Below are 16,280 nucleotides of genomic sequence, written 5' to 3' on the forward strand. Positions count from 1 at the left end.
GTTTGTTTTTTAGTTGCGTAATTATTTTGTTTTAGTTGCGTATTTATAACGTGCTTAAACACGCAGAGGTTTCTAAGCACGGACCCGGGGATCGAATATGTGTTGCTTTGTGATCTCTTGCTTTCAAGGTGCGCACGTTGCCACTGAGCTATGCTCCTGGGATGTATTGTATTTCTAGAAGAGGTGTACATGTACTGTGTAGAAAATATTTATACCTGTAGTCTGTGTTCTTGCATGTGGATGTGCTTGAATCTGCAAGTGGAAATCTTGGGAAGTTTTATAGTAGTTGTTGCTGTAGGTCCTTTGCAGTGACAGCCGAATTGTACTGAGAGTGATCAATAGTACATCTAAAGTGCTGATCTGTGATGACAGAGTTAGATGTATAGTTTTTGGATATGATTGGTGGATGATTGTGTGACTGCTTAACCATAGCCAATGAGGAAATGGTCCAGAGAGTGCAGTGGAAAGGGTAGAAGGGCTGCCCTTAGTGTTACTTACGTGCTACGCGGACAGCGCGGCTGTTCACAAACAGTACATACTACATCCGGGGTTTCCGAGCATGAATTGGGAGTGTATTTTGAGGATTAGCCAATCAGGTGTTGAGGTTCTGTATCATATTGAGAGAGACTGTGTGTAGTCAAGATGGCGGAGGTGCAGAAAGTCAGGGTGTTGATGGTTGGAGATATGTTTGTGAATGGTTTGGAGCAATATCAAAATCTAGGAATGTGGCTTACCATTTTGACACAAAAGTAGTGGATGTGGTGTGGAGCACGGTGTCTGATTTAAATTTGCAGGCAATTCTAGTAGTTTGTCAGGATGTGGCTAGGTTTCATAGTCCACATGTAGTTGTCCTACATTGTGGTGCTGTGCATTTGGGCTATGTTAGTGGCCCTACTTTGTTGCAAGATTTATAAAATGTGGTTCAGCCAATCATGATAGTCCTTCCAAATGCCAAGGTTTTTTTTCTTCTGGGTTGACACCTAGGGCAATATGGGACAACAGTTCTGTTTTTTGTCCTCAGAAAAAATGTTGCTAAGCGCTTAGTGAACCGAGGAATGTTTGTTTTTTTGACTAGATCAGGCATGTTTTTTTGCAACAATGACAACATTGAGTCTGATAATATGGATTACTTTAAGGAAGATAGCATTTCTTTATCATTTGTGGGAAATACTGTGCTGTTTTGGAATGTAAGAAAAAACAAAAAATAGAAAATAAAACGTGTTTCTGAAGCATCTGCACAAAAGAAACAAAAAGGCTCTTTTCAGAGCCAACCTCAAAAAGCAAATGGGGCACACTATTTAATTTTTCATCCCACACGCTCAGATTTTTCGATTTGCCCGCGGATAGCACGGTTGTCCGCGGACAGCGCGTATTACATACAGGGATTTCGGGGTTGAGTGGCATGCAAAGTGGTGCGAGTTATGGTTGCTTAGCTTACCATAACTTGCGAATTTCAGGGGTTTTTCAGTTTTACTTTGAACCATAAAGTCCATTTAACAAAGTTTTTTTTACTGATTTTCAGAGGTTTTTAGTAGTGCAACTTAACCATAACGTCCCTTTAACAAAGTTTTTTTTCACTAAATATATATATATAAAATGAGACTAACAATAATATTTCTAAGGAAGAAATATCAGTCACCAAACACATATATTTTGTCTGCCTACTATAAATCATCTATACAACCAACACAATTTTTTTTAAAGTCTATTATAGCTTCAATTGTTTTATACGGTTATTTAAACCTTTAAAAAAGGGTAAACAAAAAACACATGAAGAAGGAACGCATGGTGACACTCTCCACTCTAGTCACTTCATATGTCCCGTCAACCATTCTTCCCCAGTGGGGCCTTCCCTCTCAGTTCTCATCAGCGAAATCTTTAGAGTAGGACCCAAGACAGTTACATTGGAGTGGTTCTTAGGCTACAACATTTTTGGTGTCAATTCAGTGTTGTCCAAACATTTTTTTAGTTCTTCAAGAAATATCACTGAAGCAAACATTAGTTTTCGATTTAAACCATCAAACATGAGCTGTCACCAGTCCGCAGCACTACATTTCTGCTGTTTCCAGATGACAGGGCCAAGAGTTCGAGTTCTTAAGTTTTGTAGACTTGGGCAAAACAAGGTTCGATGTTTTAGAGTCTCCTTGCATGCATTGCAGAACTGGCAGGTCACGTCTGCGTTGTTTTGTTTGCATTGATCAGACGTTCTTTAGTGTTCATTAAATTGAGTCTAAACTACATGTACACAGATCTTGCTTTTTTGTCAGGGAATTGCAGTATATAGGGTTGTAATTTCCCTATGGTTCTTGCCTCGCCTGGTACCTCAGACAAAAGTCTGGATCTCCACCTTTGTTCACAAGTACTGTGCCAATCTGAGCTCCATAGTTTCTTTTTAGCCAATTCTGGATTTTCTATCAGCACTGTTAGTTTGATATCGTGCTCATCAAGGACTGCCAAACAGTGCGTATTCCACATCGTTAATGCATTATACTCTCTGCCCTTATCTAGGTTCTGAACTATTTCAAATTGCAGTACACGATTATATATTTTCATTTTTCTAAATAGACATAGAAGGTTCCAACTTATTCTAGCATGCATTGAGATTAACCCCAATCATAACGAATACATGCCGAGGAAGTTCTGACAGATGTAGAACCTTCACCCAGAAAATATTTTCTAAGCTGTTCAAAAGTTCATGTGAACATCCAAAGGCGTTTTCCGCACCATAAATCATTACTCGGACTGCTTTTTGTTGGTAGAATGTTATGGTCGGTTTTAAAGAAAATGTTCCAAACTGTTTATTAATTATGGAGGCTTGGCATGCCAGTTGTCTGCATTTTGATTTTGCTACTTCAGCCCAGGGCGCATCGTTTAGGCTTCAGCTAATTCTCATACCCAAGTATTTGGTGTTACGTGTGATGTTCAACTTAGTTTTTTCAAGGAACCACGCTTGTTTCTTCTGTTGGTTTGTTCGTGGTCCACAAATTTTGAAAGGTCAGAATCTCACATTTTTGTTTATTAATGTGTAGACCGGTATTACACACGTATGCTTTGAGGGCATCAAGATTGAGCTGTAGCCCGATTGGTGTCATGTCTACGAGTATCAGGTCATCAGCGTAAAAGAGCCAACTAACATGTGTACTGTTGACCCTAGGTGGAAATGAAGATAACTCTCTAACATGATGATAGGTACAAGTCTCCTGTGATGATGTTTATTGGAAATTGGACAAGATGGTCTGGCCCATAGGGGGCTGCAGCTTTTTTCAGTTTAGGTGTGGTCTTATATATTTATTATCGTTGTAAGCAGTGGTTGTGCATAATTGTCCTCACTGATTAAAGCTGCTGCTGCTAGCTACAACTAGAATCTTGAAATAGTGGTAGCACTGCCACACTCTATTGGAGGAGTCATTGGAAATGCTATAGAGGTTTAGAGAGGAGGCTTCATTTTTTGTGGCATTGTTTTTTTAGAGTTATTTTTGTTATTAAATATTTTCATCACCAGTTGGATATTTCAATATCTCTAAAATTGCAATTAATATTTTAAAACACTAACATGCTACCACCCATAGATTGTGGCCTTCACCATTGGATATAGCTTTCAAGCGTGTCCATAGTATATTATGACAGTGATGATCAGGTACTAGCCATGCACTTTAGCACAATAGTGGCCAGTGGCCACAATCTTTGGCTGTGCCCACTATATATTCTAACACATAAATGGGCCACTAGCATGGCCTTTGACCTTGAGCTGTTTGTACATGTTTTCGCCATGTCACTTTGTTTCAAACAACAAGCAATGGCTTTTGACTGAGCCTGCTGTGTATTATACAACACTCACTACCCACTAGCTATAGCTTTCGGCCGTGACCACTGTATATTATGTACCAGCCACTAGCCATAGTTTGGAACACAATACTAGCCAGTGGCTACCTCCTTTCACTGTGCCAACTATATATTCTAACATATCAATGGGCACAAGCTATGGCATTTAGCTATGCACACTGACTACAGCTTTAAACGTTGCCCATTGTATATTTGAAAACAGTGACGGGCTACTAGGTATGGCTTTAAATCAAGCACATAGGAATTTTGGAACACTAACCGCCCACTAGCTATGGCATTTGGTGCTGGGCAGTGACCCCAGCCTTTGTCATGGCCTAAATAGTTATTAAGGTAATTGAAGTTTTTATGAGCTAACAATGAAGTGGTCTTGCTGCATATGTAGAAAATGCGTTGGAAAAATTATCAGAAGTTTATTAGGAAAGAAATATTCTATGAGTGAAGTGTGACATTGCAGATTTTTTGTTTGTTTTAGTAAATGGTGTTGCCAAAAAAGATATGAACATTTGGCAACAGTTTATAGATATTGGAAACGTGAAAAACGCATTTGCATTTCTAGTGGAGCACAATTATTTATACAATGGTAGTGTGATTGTACCAGACGTGTGTATGTTTGATGATCAGTTAACAAACTAAAGCTATTTTTGTTGGTGGCTTCCATTCTGATGAACAGGGATAAATGAGAGTCTCTGGGTCCATTTTCCTTCTGATAGTATCCTTGTAATTGGTCCCAAAACATCTGGTAGCAATGTACTGGCGCTGTTTCCAGAACGACAAACTAAGTTTGCTGTAAGGGATTCGGAACGCTTGGCAGGCCTGATCTGCTGGGAGTTCAGGCTCCTACCGGCATTATTTTTACTAAAGCACCAGCACCTTTAGCTACAGTGACAGTGTTTTAGTGAGTGCATTCCCATGGAGTCTTATGGAATTCCATGGGAATGGGATGTAGCATTTTTGCCGCCGTCCATAATATTGTGGTGGCACCAGGAAGTGAGGAGGTAGAAATGGTGTTACAGGGTTATATCTTCAGTGTATCAACCTCCACCTATTAACCCCTTAAGTGCCATGGGTGAGGTATCTCGTCCTTGGGATTACTTCCCTGTTGCCAAGGACGAGATACCTCACCCTTGGCACTTAAGGGGTTAATGAAAGAGAAAACACTAGAAGGCATTGAATGGCGAAATACCGAAATCTCCAAAAAAGGCCTTGGCACTGGGGGTTGGGAGGAACACATGGCAGTTAATTGGTTAAAGGTGCTGCTAGCAGCAGCTAGAGTCTTCAAACATCTGCAGCATTGGAACACTCTATTTGAAGTTATTAGAAATGCTAGCGAGGTTTAGAGAGGTGGCTTCATTTTTTGAGGCATTGTCTTTTTAAAGTTGTTATGATATGATATGGCATTTATAATGCTCCTATATTTATTTATCTATTTATTTACTGCATTTGAAATGCACAAGTGTTTCAAGGCGCGGCGCAGCAAGGGAGGAGGGGGAACAGAGGGAAGACATAGACAACGATCCTACTAGGCCACGTGTCATTCAGATCGCGCAAGTGCAGGGGAAGGGGCAAGGGGAAAAGTGCAGGGTGGGAGGGGGAGAGGACAGTGCAATACATGGGAAAATAGAAGAAATTAAAACAATAAGAGAAGTATGGCCAGCTGGTGGCAAGTGTAAGGGTAAGTGCAGACATCAGGTGTCAAGGACTGGTGGGGGACTGTAGGGATACAGAAAACAGTACCCAAGTACAGGGGTTGCCAGGGAGGAAGTGCCGGTGTGCAACTGGTGGGGACGAGGGCCTGGGCCCGAGATCAGAGGGTGGCCAGGTAACCTGACATCACAGATCACATCACTGGTGACAACACTAATTACATTGTATATAACTGATTACATCAATAATGGCATTAGACATAACATAATGTATTAGTTAGCTCATGAAAACTTCGATTACTTTAATAACAATTTAGGCCATGGACTTGGCAGTGACAAAGGCGGGCGTAACTGGCCAGCACCAAAGGCCATAGCTTGTGGTCAGTTAGTGTTAAAAAATACCAATGTGCATGATAAAAAGCCATGCCTAGTAGCCCATCACTGTTTTAAAATATACAGCGGGCAAGGTTAAAAGCTGTAGTCAGTGGCCATGGCTAAAGGCCATAGCTAGTGCCCATTAATATGTTAGACTATACAGTACGCACAGCCAGTCTATGGTTGGTGGCCTGTTAGTGTTTAAAAATATGCAGTGCACATGGGTGAAGACTGTAGCCATTGTCCATGACTGAAGCCATGATTAGTACCCATTAATGTGTTAAAATATATTTGGCCATGCACACTGACCATAGCTAAAGGCCATGCTTAATGCCAGTTACTCGTGTAATGCAATTAGTGATGTCATCAGTGATGTGATCTCTGATGTCGTCATTGTGGTCATAGGCTGCACAACAGGGGTCAGGAAGTTAAGTTGTTGTTAGCTGAATTTCAGGGCTTTTGCTGCATTCAGCTCTCACATTGTGCACCAAAAACAAAACCTGGTGTACAAATATACAAATTCACTCTGCAACAAAATAACCATGCTCCAGGAAAATATTCTAGCAAAAAAAGGTTCACTCCACAAGATTGCACTAGAAACCCAAGAAGCCATCTTGCAAGAACTAGCTAATAACCATACCAAATTATCTAACCAATTCAGGTTCAGATCCATCTCCAATACAGAGACAGAACTCATCATCAGATCACTCAAAACATCCCGCTGCCTAGGCAATACTTGCCCAGCCCCTGTTGTCAACAAACCTGCAAAGGACTTAGCTCCTTTTATCACCACCTTCATTAATTCCTCCTTTAAATCCTGTTCTGTTCCTACCAACCTCAAGGATGCCTGGGGTCTACCCCTCTTAAAAAAGCCTAACCTAGACCCGAGTATCTCAACTAACTATAGGCCAATCACGACAGTCCCGTTTCTTCTTAAAATCTTAGACAGAGCTGCCTACCTCCAGATTCAATCTTATTTAGAGATCAACAATCTACTAGGCTCTCGACAATCTGGCTTCAGGCCAAGACACAGAACTGAGACAGCCATTCTCAATCTTAAGAACCAACTGACTGACCGTAAAGACAAAGGAGAAATATCCATTCTCCTTTTCCTTGATCTATCCGCTGCATTTGACTTGGTTGACCATAAGGTTTTATGCAACCACCTCAAATCTGCCGCTAATTTTTCCAATGAGGTCTCCACCTGGATCAACTCTTTCCAAGTCAATAGAACCATGAGAGTTTTCTCACTCTCTTCATCAGCAGACCCAGTACCTATTACTTGTTGAGTACCCCTGGGATCCTGCGTATCCCCCACTTTGTATAATATATTTACAAAGCCCCTCTTTGACATTCTAGACAAACTTGTTGTCTCATATACCAATTATGCTGACGAAACTCAGATCCTTATCCCCATTCAGGGAGAATATGACAAAGATGTTGAATTAATCAACAAAATGTATCAAATTATACAAACTTGGATGGCCACACATGGCTTTTGTCTTAATGATTAAAAGACTGAACTCCTCATCAAAGGATCTACTTATAGACTGAATAAGCTACACACACACTAAAACTCTATAACCATAGATGGCATCAATATAAAACTCGGTAAGGAAGTAAAAACTTTAGGTTTTTACCTCGACTCAGACCTTAACCTCAATAGACAAGTTAATGCCACAGCTTCTGCATCTAGTTACACATGCAAACTCCTATACGCATCTAAACCATTTTTGACCACAGACAGTTGTATTACCATAGCACGGGCATTAATCATGTCCAAATTGGGTTACTGCAACGCCCTTTACCTGGGCACCAGCAATTACAAAACTAACAAACTTCAAACCCTCCAAAACAGCGTCATAAGAACTGCTCTAGGCATCCCTAAAGGCCCGCACAATCTCTGAAGATAGACGTTCCATGAAATGGTTAGCCATCAAAGACAGAATCAAGTATAAAACACTAAACCGGACATTCAAATGCCTGGACAATAAGGCACCTACCTATTTGACAGAGAAATTCACCAAATATACATACAGAGCATCCCATCAGAAAAGCACAGTCCAACAGCATCAGAATCCCTAACTTTAAACTTTAAAAAACTGGAGGTTCAAGCTTCCCTGCTCTGGCGGCTCAACTTTGGAACTCCATACCTGACTCAATAAGAGGACTGCCAACATTCCCTGATTCAAGACTAATGTCAAACAATGGTTACACGCAAATGACCACTGACAACCCCATCCAATATTGTACACTGTATATATGCTCCCCTCCCTTTTCTATGACCTCCATTAGCACTGTATATACACCTCACCTTTGCACCCTTTCACCCATGCTTGTAAAGATATACCGTCCTTCACTATATTGTTGCCCTATCCATGTACAATCAACTTTGTTTTTTTAATGTATATACTGTACCTCTGTACCCTTTCACCCATGCTTGTAACTATATATCGTCCTTCACTGTATTGCTGCCCTATCTATGCAAAATCAACCACGTTTATGTAAATTTGTACTCATGTCATACCTATGTCACATTCTGCAACCATGTATATGTAACTTTGCAAATCTTTCAAGTGCTCAGATGGCTAACGGCCAGGTGTGCTCTATAAATAAATAAACATTAAAGTCCCTGTATCTAAGGTGTTTTCCTTGAAAAAAACAAACAATATATATATATATATATATATATATACACACACTTACACATACATACATACATATCTCCATCAATGTATAGTAGGTAAAATCACCCAGTTGCACTGTCAACATTCTCTTATCACTGTTTTAATATGCATGCCCATACTACGCCCCCCAATAGTCCATATATCTATAATCTGTTTAGTTTTGAATATTTCTTTGTGACCTCCACACTACTGCTTCAAAATATTGAAACAATCCTCTAAATTCTTGAATGCCTTTTCAACTGCATCACTCAATGCTATAAGGATGGTTCTTACTTAATTGGCAACTGGCACTAGCCTTTTACTAGAACTGTATTCCAATATCCATTCAGGCAACCAAAACTCACCAAATAAGAGTTAAATCACAAATCTCATCTTTTATTATTATGGTATTTATTGAGCAGGAAGCAACGGAGCGCTTTACAGAGGTATACAACAGTACAGATGCATAACAGAGCGCTTTACAGAGGTATACAACAGTACAGATGCATAACAGAGCACTTTTCAGAGGTAAGAATGGATATGCAGTGGTGGCGCGGGGGAGTACAGAGGAGGGATAGAGCAGTGCCGGGTGGCAGGGAGGAGAGGGTCGGGCTGCGTCTGTACTAGGTTTCCCACATGTGGTAGCATCAAGACTACTGTATTTTTAGCACATGGCATAACCTCAGACATTTGTCTCGCAAGGATAGCTCAGGGGCAACATGCTTGCCTTGGAAGCAAGACGACACGGCGCAGCACAGGTTCGATCTCCGAGTCCGTGTTTAGAAACCTCTGGGTATTAAGCGTGTTATAAATGACCTATCATATCATAACCACCTTACCAGCATTCAGGCTTACATTTATTCCTAGACAATGTGATGTGCCCCACCTAAAACCCTGTTGACCTCTTCTTTGCCCATTCTGCTCCTTCCCTTAAAAGGGCAGCATAGCCAAAAAACACTCAGCACTATCTTTCCCCTTACACTTCTGAGTAAACATCCATTGGCTTCTGCTATTTGCTTTCCTGAAACATATCATGTCTATGATGCTCCAGAACAAGGCAATGCCTTAGCTGTATCTCCTGTTCACCAGCACTGGTATCTTTCCTACATTCACATGTGGTTTGAATACTCGCCATTGTCAGGCTGGAAATCCTGAGTAACAGCAAAGCAGTTTTCATTTAGATTTGAAACTATAGTTATTTTAGTGTAGTCGTTCTGGGTCATATTGCCCCTCAGCAAATTGCAAGAGACTCCCTCATCTCCACCCCTGAAGGCCATCTTCATATCACACATGAAAGTTGTAAGAAGAGCCATAAGCACGGTAGGCAGGAGGATTGCAAAGGAATCTGTGAATTATCCCAATGGCAGAGAACAGGAGTTTAAAGGTAATTAACGTATTTCTTCTCTGCATTGTATCCTTCATAGATTCACAGGCTGTTTGAATATATTATAAAGCAGGAGTCTCCCAAGCTTCCGGTGTGCTGGCAAATGCCTTGCATTTTGCGTTCTCCTTGTTCTCTGCGAAACCCCACCTCTGAAAGAAGTGAAGATGTTGGTCATGGAGCAGTTCCCTGTTGAGAGTCTGCAGTCGAATTGTGGATGCCCAGCAGAGGAAAGGGGGGCAGAACACCCTGTGTGCCAGTGCTCACATCCAGAGTGACTGTGCTTTCCGAGGAGAGGAGAGGTGATTGGGTGTCCCCTTGATTCCACATGGTGATAGTGTTGCCCTTGAAGTACCGAACTACCTTTCCCTGGAGATGGAGCTGAAAGGACTTCAGAACCCAGAATACAGCTTAGTTTGAGGACATTGATATGCAACCATTTTTCAGCTGGAGACCACAATCCACCAGCATGGTAGCTACCAGTGTGCTCTTCTCAGCCCCCCAATGTGTCAGTCTTGACCATGATCCGATGTGTCAGAGGCGAGAATGGAGCACCCCCAACGAGATTGGTGGGCACAGAACTCCAGTGCGCGGCGTTGCCGATGGGTCATGTGAGTGACAACTTGTCCCAGTTGCCCAAGACTTGCTTCCATCAGGAGTCCAAGAATTCCTAAAGTGGCCTCATCCAAAGCCAGCAGTGCTATATCAGGGTGATTCTGGAAGACCACCACGAAAAAAGATTTCCAAGAGCAGAATGACACGTTCTGCTTTTGTGAGAGCAGGTTTTTGTTTGTAAGGATGACTGATATCCTGTGCACTGCCAGAGTAGAATTTACAAGAAACTGTGTCCAATTGTGCTCCCACAAACAGCATCTGCTGGGAAAGAGTGCAGTAGGGCTTGCTCTAATTGATAGAGAAACCTAGCAAGGATATACACTGTATTGTTTTTTTTTTTTTTTAATATATTTTTATTTTGTTTTAAGTGAAAACAGTATAAACAAACTTGTGACATTATATACAATAAAACAATAAACACTTAACAAAACACAACACTACACTCCCCTCCTCCCCCCCAAGAGCTCATCCACAGGGTAGTTCCGTATCGACCTGGTGTAGCTGGGTGACTTCCTCCTCCGAGGCAGTAGGTTCTCCTCGTACCCCAAACAGACCAGTGACTAATGACCTCCAGGCTACTAGGTTGCCCACATCCTCCTCCCCGCATTTACTGCATGCCTCTTGCCAGACCATGGTTTCGGCTTCCGCCCATTTTTGGAGATCCCTCCACCACATCTCTATCCTAGGTTTGTAGCATTGCTTCCAGTTCATAGCTATCCTCCTCTTAGCGAGTATATACGCTAGGTCTCTCAGTTTCCCCAGATGTCTGGTGTTCTTCGGTCTGGGGAACCCCCCTAGAAGGCAAGCCCAGGTCGTGTCAATGCTTATCGGGACCCCTTTGTCAGCCAACTTCTGTGACACTTCTCTCCAGAAGACTTCGATTACTGGGCAGGACCAGAACATATGCGTCATGTCCGCGTCCTCCTCGTTACATTTCGGGCATGCCTGCCTGCCCGAGTTCGCAAACTTAGCTATTCTCTTGGGGGTCATATACGCTCTGTGTGTGATATATAGTTGGATTTGCTGTAATCTAGCATTTCTGGACACTTTTTTATGATATCCCAGAGCCCGTTCCCACATCCCATCAGTCATCTGAACCCCCACCTCCATTTCCCATTCTAGTCTCAAGTCTGTCAAGTCCTTTCCCACTCGGGACATCACCACCTCATACAATCTGGAGATCTCATGTCCGCCCTCTGATATGTCATATATTGTATCAATCAGGGCGTCCGGATCCTCCGCTAACACCGTCTCAGGCCAAGATTTTCAGATAATCCGTACCAACCTGAGGTATGTAACGTATTGGCCCCCATGTAACCCAGCTTCTTCTTCTCGGTCTGCAAAATCCTTGATGGCCCCATCTTGCCATATATCTCCTAACGTGGCCAACCCAACCGGTTCCCAGTACATTCTGATCGTTTTTCTAAGTTGACCATCCCCCGCAGTCAAGGCAACCAGTGGCACCTGCGGCGAACACGGATCCGGGCTTTCCAGTAGCCGGCATGCTCTACGCCACATTTTCCACCCAAGTAACAGCATACCAGGGCGAAGATTTAAGTCTTGTCTAGGGACCCAGATGATCTCCTTCAAATAAAACGGGGTGCAATCTGTCCCAACCAACCTGGACTCGGGAGATTCCTCATCAGAGAGCCACTGTGTAACATATTGCAATTGGCTCGCTACATAATAGGCCTCAAAATGTGGTAATTTAATCCCTCCTTTATCGTAGAAGTTTCGTAGCTTCCACAGCGCCACTCGGTTGCGAGTGCCGTGCCATAGGAAGTCCCTGCACATACTGTCGAGTTTGGTAAAGAACTTCCTAGCTATTAAGTATGGTATGTTGTTGAAGAAATGCAGCAGTCTAGGCAAGACAACCATTTTAAGCAACGCCCCTCGCCCTATCATCGCTAGCGGCAGCTTTTCCCAAAATCGCATAGCCGCACGGATTTTATCCACAGCAACCTCGGTGTTATGCAGATGTTCGTTTCCCACAGTGTGATATATGTCTATTCCGAGGTATCGGAAGGACTCGGCTGCCCAAGGCACAGGCAATACCGGTAAGCGTTCCGTGGGGACCCTCGAATAGTACCCTAGGGGGAACATGCTCGACTTGCCGGGATTAACCGCTATGCCGGACAATTCGGCATACTTCTGCATGACCTCTAAAACATCCTGGAGGTTCTCTTCCGGATACTTTAAGTACAGCAGCAAGTCATCGGCATATAAGGATATCAAATGGCTCTTTCCTCCCACCTCGATGCCTACCAGGTCATATTGCTGTCTAAGATATACCGCTAAAGGTTCCAAGGCCAATATGTATAACATCGGGGACCAAGGACATCCCTGCCTAGTACCCCTACTTAGGTGCCACCTATCGGATATCACTGATCCCGTACGCACCCTAGCCGTTGGCTGGCTATACAGTAGTCTCGCCCATCTGATATAGCCTGGCCCAAACCCATATTCCCTCAGGACCGCAAACAGCCACGGCCACCTCACCTAATCAAATGCCTTAACTGCGTCTAGGGAGATCACTGCCATTTCCCCATCTCTTCTGTTCCCTTCTTCTATCACTCGGTGGAGCCGCCTGTGATTATGAGTTATATTCCTGCCAGGGACATATCCTGTCTGATCCGAGTGTATCAGTCTGCCGATGACCTTGCGCAGCCTGTCCGCCAAGACCGCTGTCAGGATCTTACTGTCTTGGTTCAACATCGACAGCGGTCTGTACGATCCACAGTGTTGTCTCGGCTTGTTAGGCTTGGGTAGTGGTACGATCAGCGCTTCTCTGAGCGTGTCTGGCAATCGGCCTCCCTCGAATGATTCGTTATACATCTCCAGCATAGGGGGGAGTATTTCTGCGCTATACGTTTTGTAGAACTCACTCGGGAGTCCGTCAGTGCCCGGGGTCTTGCAAGTAGGCAGCCGTTTCACCACTTCTTCCAGTTCATCTAGCGTAATGGGGCCATCTAACTCCTCCCTTTCCTCTGCACTAATCCTGGGCAGTTCTATATCTTCCAGTGTGTCCCTGATTTTATCCAGATTGTCTTCCCCTTTGTCCTCATACAGCGCTTTATAATAATCTAAGAAAGCAGCGTTAACCTCTTCCTGAGTGTAAGCCTCCTCTCCGTCTTCCCTTTCTATCATCATGACCGGGGCCCTGGGGGTTTCCCTCTTATAAAGCCATGCCAGTAGGCGACCAGTTTTGTCACCTCCTGCATGTTGCCTCTCCACATATTTCCTGTAATTGAGGTCGCAAAGCCGCTCCCAAAGCTCTGAGCATCGTTGTTGTAATTCGAGTACTAGGTCTGTGTCCCCTCCCCCTCTGGTACATTCACGCTCCAATTCTTTCTCCACTTTCTCCAGCTCAGCTAAACCCCCCCCCTAAAGGCCCTTTGATTAAGAAATAGCGTCGCCCCTCACTACCACCTTGAAGGCCTCCCAAAGTGTACCAGCCGAATCCACACTGCCCGTGTTCTCCTCAAAATACCTTGTAATCGTCTCTCTAATATCTTCTCTAAAGACCGGGTCTCTGAGTGCCTCCGCCCGAAGGCGCCATGTTGGAATCCGCCCTCTGAGGCGGCCATATTGCCAGGCCATCACCAATGGCGAATGGTCGGACAGGACCCTCGCTCTGTATTCAACCTGTGTAGTTGTTATCGCCACTTCTGGCGTAGCAAAGAAGTAATCTAGTCTCGTGTGCAACTGTTGAGGGGCCGAATAATGAGAGTACTGCAAGGCCATGGGGTGTTTCAATCTCCAGACATCTTCTAGTCCATAGTCGTCTAATAGTACCCGTAGAGCCCTGGCCGCTGGGGTGGGCCTGTCTACTTTACTGTCGGACCTATCTATCCTGGGGTCAAGAACACAGTTAAAGTCCCCCCCCCAGATGATCGGTTCCCCTGCGCACGGGCCCAGGCGTGTACATAGAGTCCTGAAGTATACAGCAGTATTCTGATTGGGGGCATATGTATTAATAATACTCAGTCCTCTGTTCTCAATCAGTACCCTCAGTATTACCAGCCTACCCTCCGTGTCTACCTCCTCTCGTACAATTCTGAGTGGGACATGCGGGGCCACCCAGATCAGCACACCTCTGGCATAGGCCGAGTACGGGGAGCCCACTACTGTACCACCCCATTTTTTCTTTACAAGGTCTAGTTTATGTTGGGCCAGGTGCGTTTCTTGTAGTAGGGCAATGTCGATCTTCTGTCGTTTAAGATACAACATGACTTTATTTCTTTTCAGGTAATTATTGAGGCCTCGGACGTTCCAGGTGGCAATCTTGAGGTCACCCATGGCAGCTATGTGTCTTCCCACCCCATCTACGGGAACCTCCAGCGGTTCTCATGACACAGAAGGCGTCCCACTGCAGCCACTCCGCGAATAAGCTCATTCCCAAACTAACCACACACACAACCAAACTCCAACTCCCTTTCCCCTCTCTCTCCCACCCTCCCCCCAACACCACACACCCCAACTGTTGCCCAGCTCCAACAAAAGAGCTCAGGCACCCCCACATCTGGTTCCGCAAACACCGGTCCGTGCACGGAGCCCAGTAGGGTGAGGTCGCCCTAATGGCCACCTAACCTAAACTATTGTGGGGAGAGAGTATCGCTCCATGGGGCTCCCGTTCAATGATAATCTCAATGTTTGTGACAAACAGTACAACCAACTGACCTTCCATACCGAAGGTTCCGAACCGACTATAATCAAGTCTCAGGGTCCATGAGTCGCGCCATCTTGCGCCATTTTGCGTCTTCCGCAGCTCCTCCGAGTCCTTCTGGGGCCGGTCCGCCGATTCTTGAGGGCACCCCTGTGCGTCGAGCCACTCCATGGCATCCTCTGGGGTCTCGAAAAATAAAGTTTTATGCGCCTGTATGACCTTCAGCTTCGCAGGGTAAAGCAACATATATTTGTAACCTGCCTCTCTCAGCCTCCGTTTCACAGTCCCAAAGTTCATGCGGCTCCGCTGCACAGCTAGGGTGTAATCCGGATACGCCGTGATGTTTGCTGCTCCTCTCTTGATCGTGCCTCCTTTTCGAAAATGTTCTAATATTCTTTCCCGATCACGATAGTTAAGAATTTTGGCAATGATGGGTCTGGGCGGGTTTCCGGGAGGCGGCCTCCTCGTTAGGGCTCTATGTGCTCTCTCCACTGCGAAGCCTTGGGACAAGGCCCCTCCGGATATCTCTTGTAGCAACATGGTCTCAACAAAGTCAGTAGGGTCACGGCCCTCCGTCCCCTCCGGTAGGCCCACAATGCGGATATTGTTGCGACGGGCCCGTCCTTCCGCCTCCTCCACTCTACTTTCCAAGTTGCCCACCCTTTGGATTAGGGCGTGCAGTTTTGCCTTGTGGGTGGCGCAGTCCGCCATATTCGGGCCGACTTCTTTTTCCAGGGACTCTGTGCGCTCCGCCAGAACCCTAACGTCTTGTCTCAGTAGATTGACGTCCTCCTGGACCTCCCCAACTTTGAGGTCCAATGCCGTTTTTAATTCAGAGACAGCTAGTTCCAATTTCGACTCCCAGGCCGCTCTCAGGTCCGCAATCGCTGCCAGGATTTCTTGGTTAGAGCTCGAAGTCGTCGCGCTACCCACGGCCGGTGCATCCTTATTCTTGGTGGCGTCCGGGCCCGGGGACGTTTTGGTGAAGTCGTCCAGCGTGGGCTGTTTCGCCTTAGGTCGCACTGCCTTACTGGACATGGTTCTGAGGATGTGCAGGTCTACCGAATGATGAGTGGGCGCACTGCACGCTG

Source organism: Ambystoma mexicanum, chromosome 3p (genome assembly GCF_040938575.1).
Source record: "Ambystoma mexicanum isolate Mex_15411 chromosome 3p, UKY_AmexF1_1, whole genome shotgun sequence".
Classification (NCBI taxonomy): Eukaryota; Metazoa; Chordata; class Amphibia; order Caudata; family Ambystomatidae; genus Ambystoma; species Ambystoma mexicanum.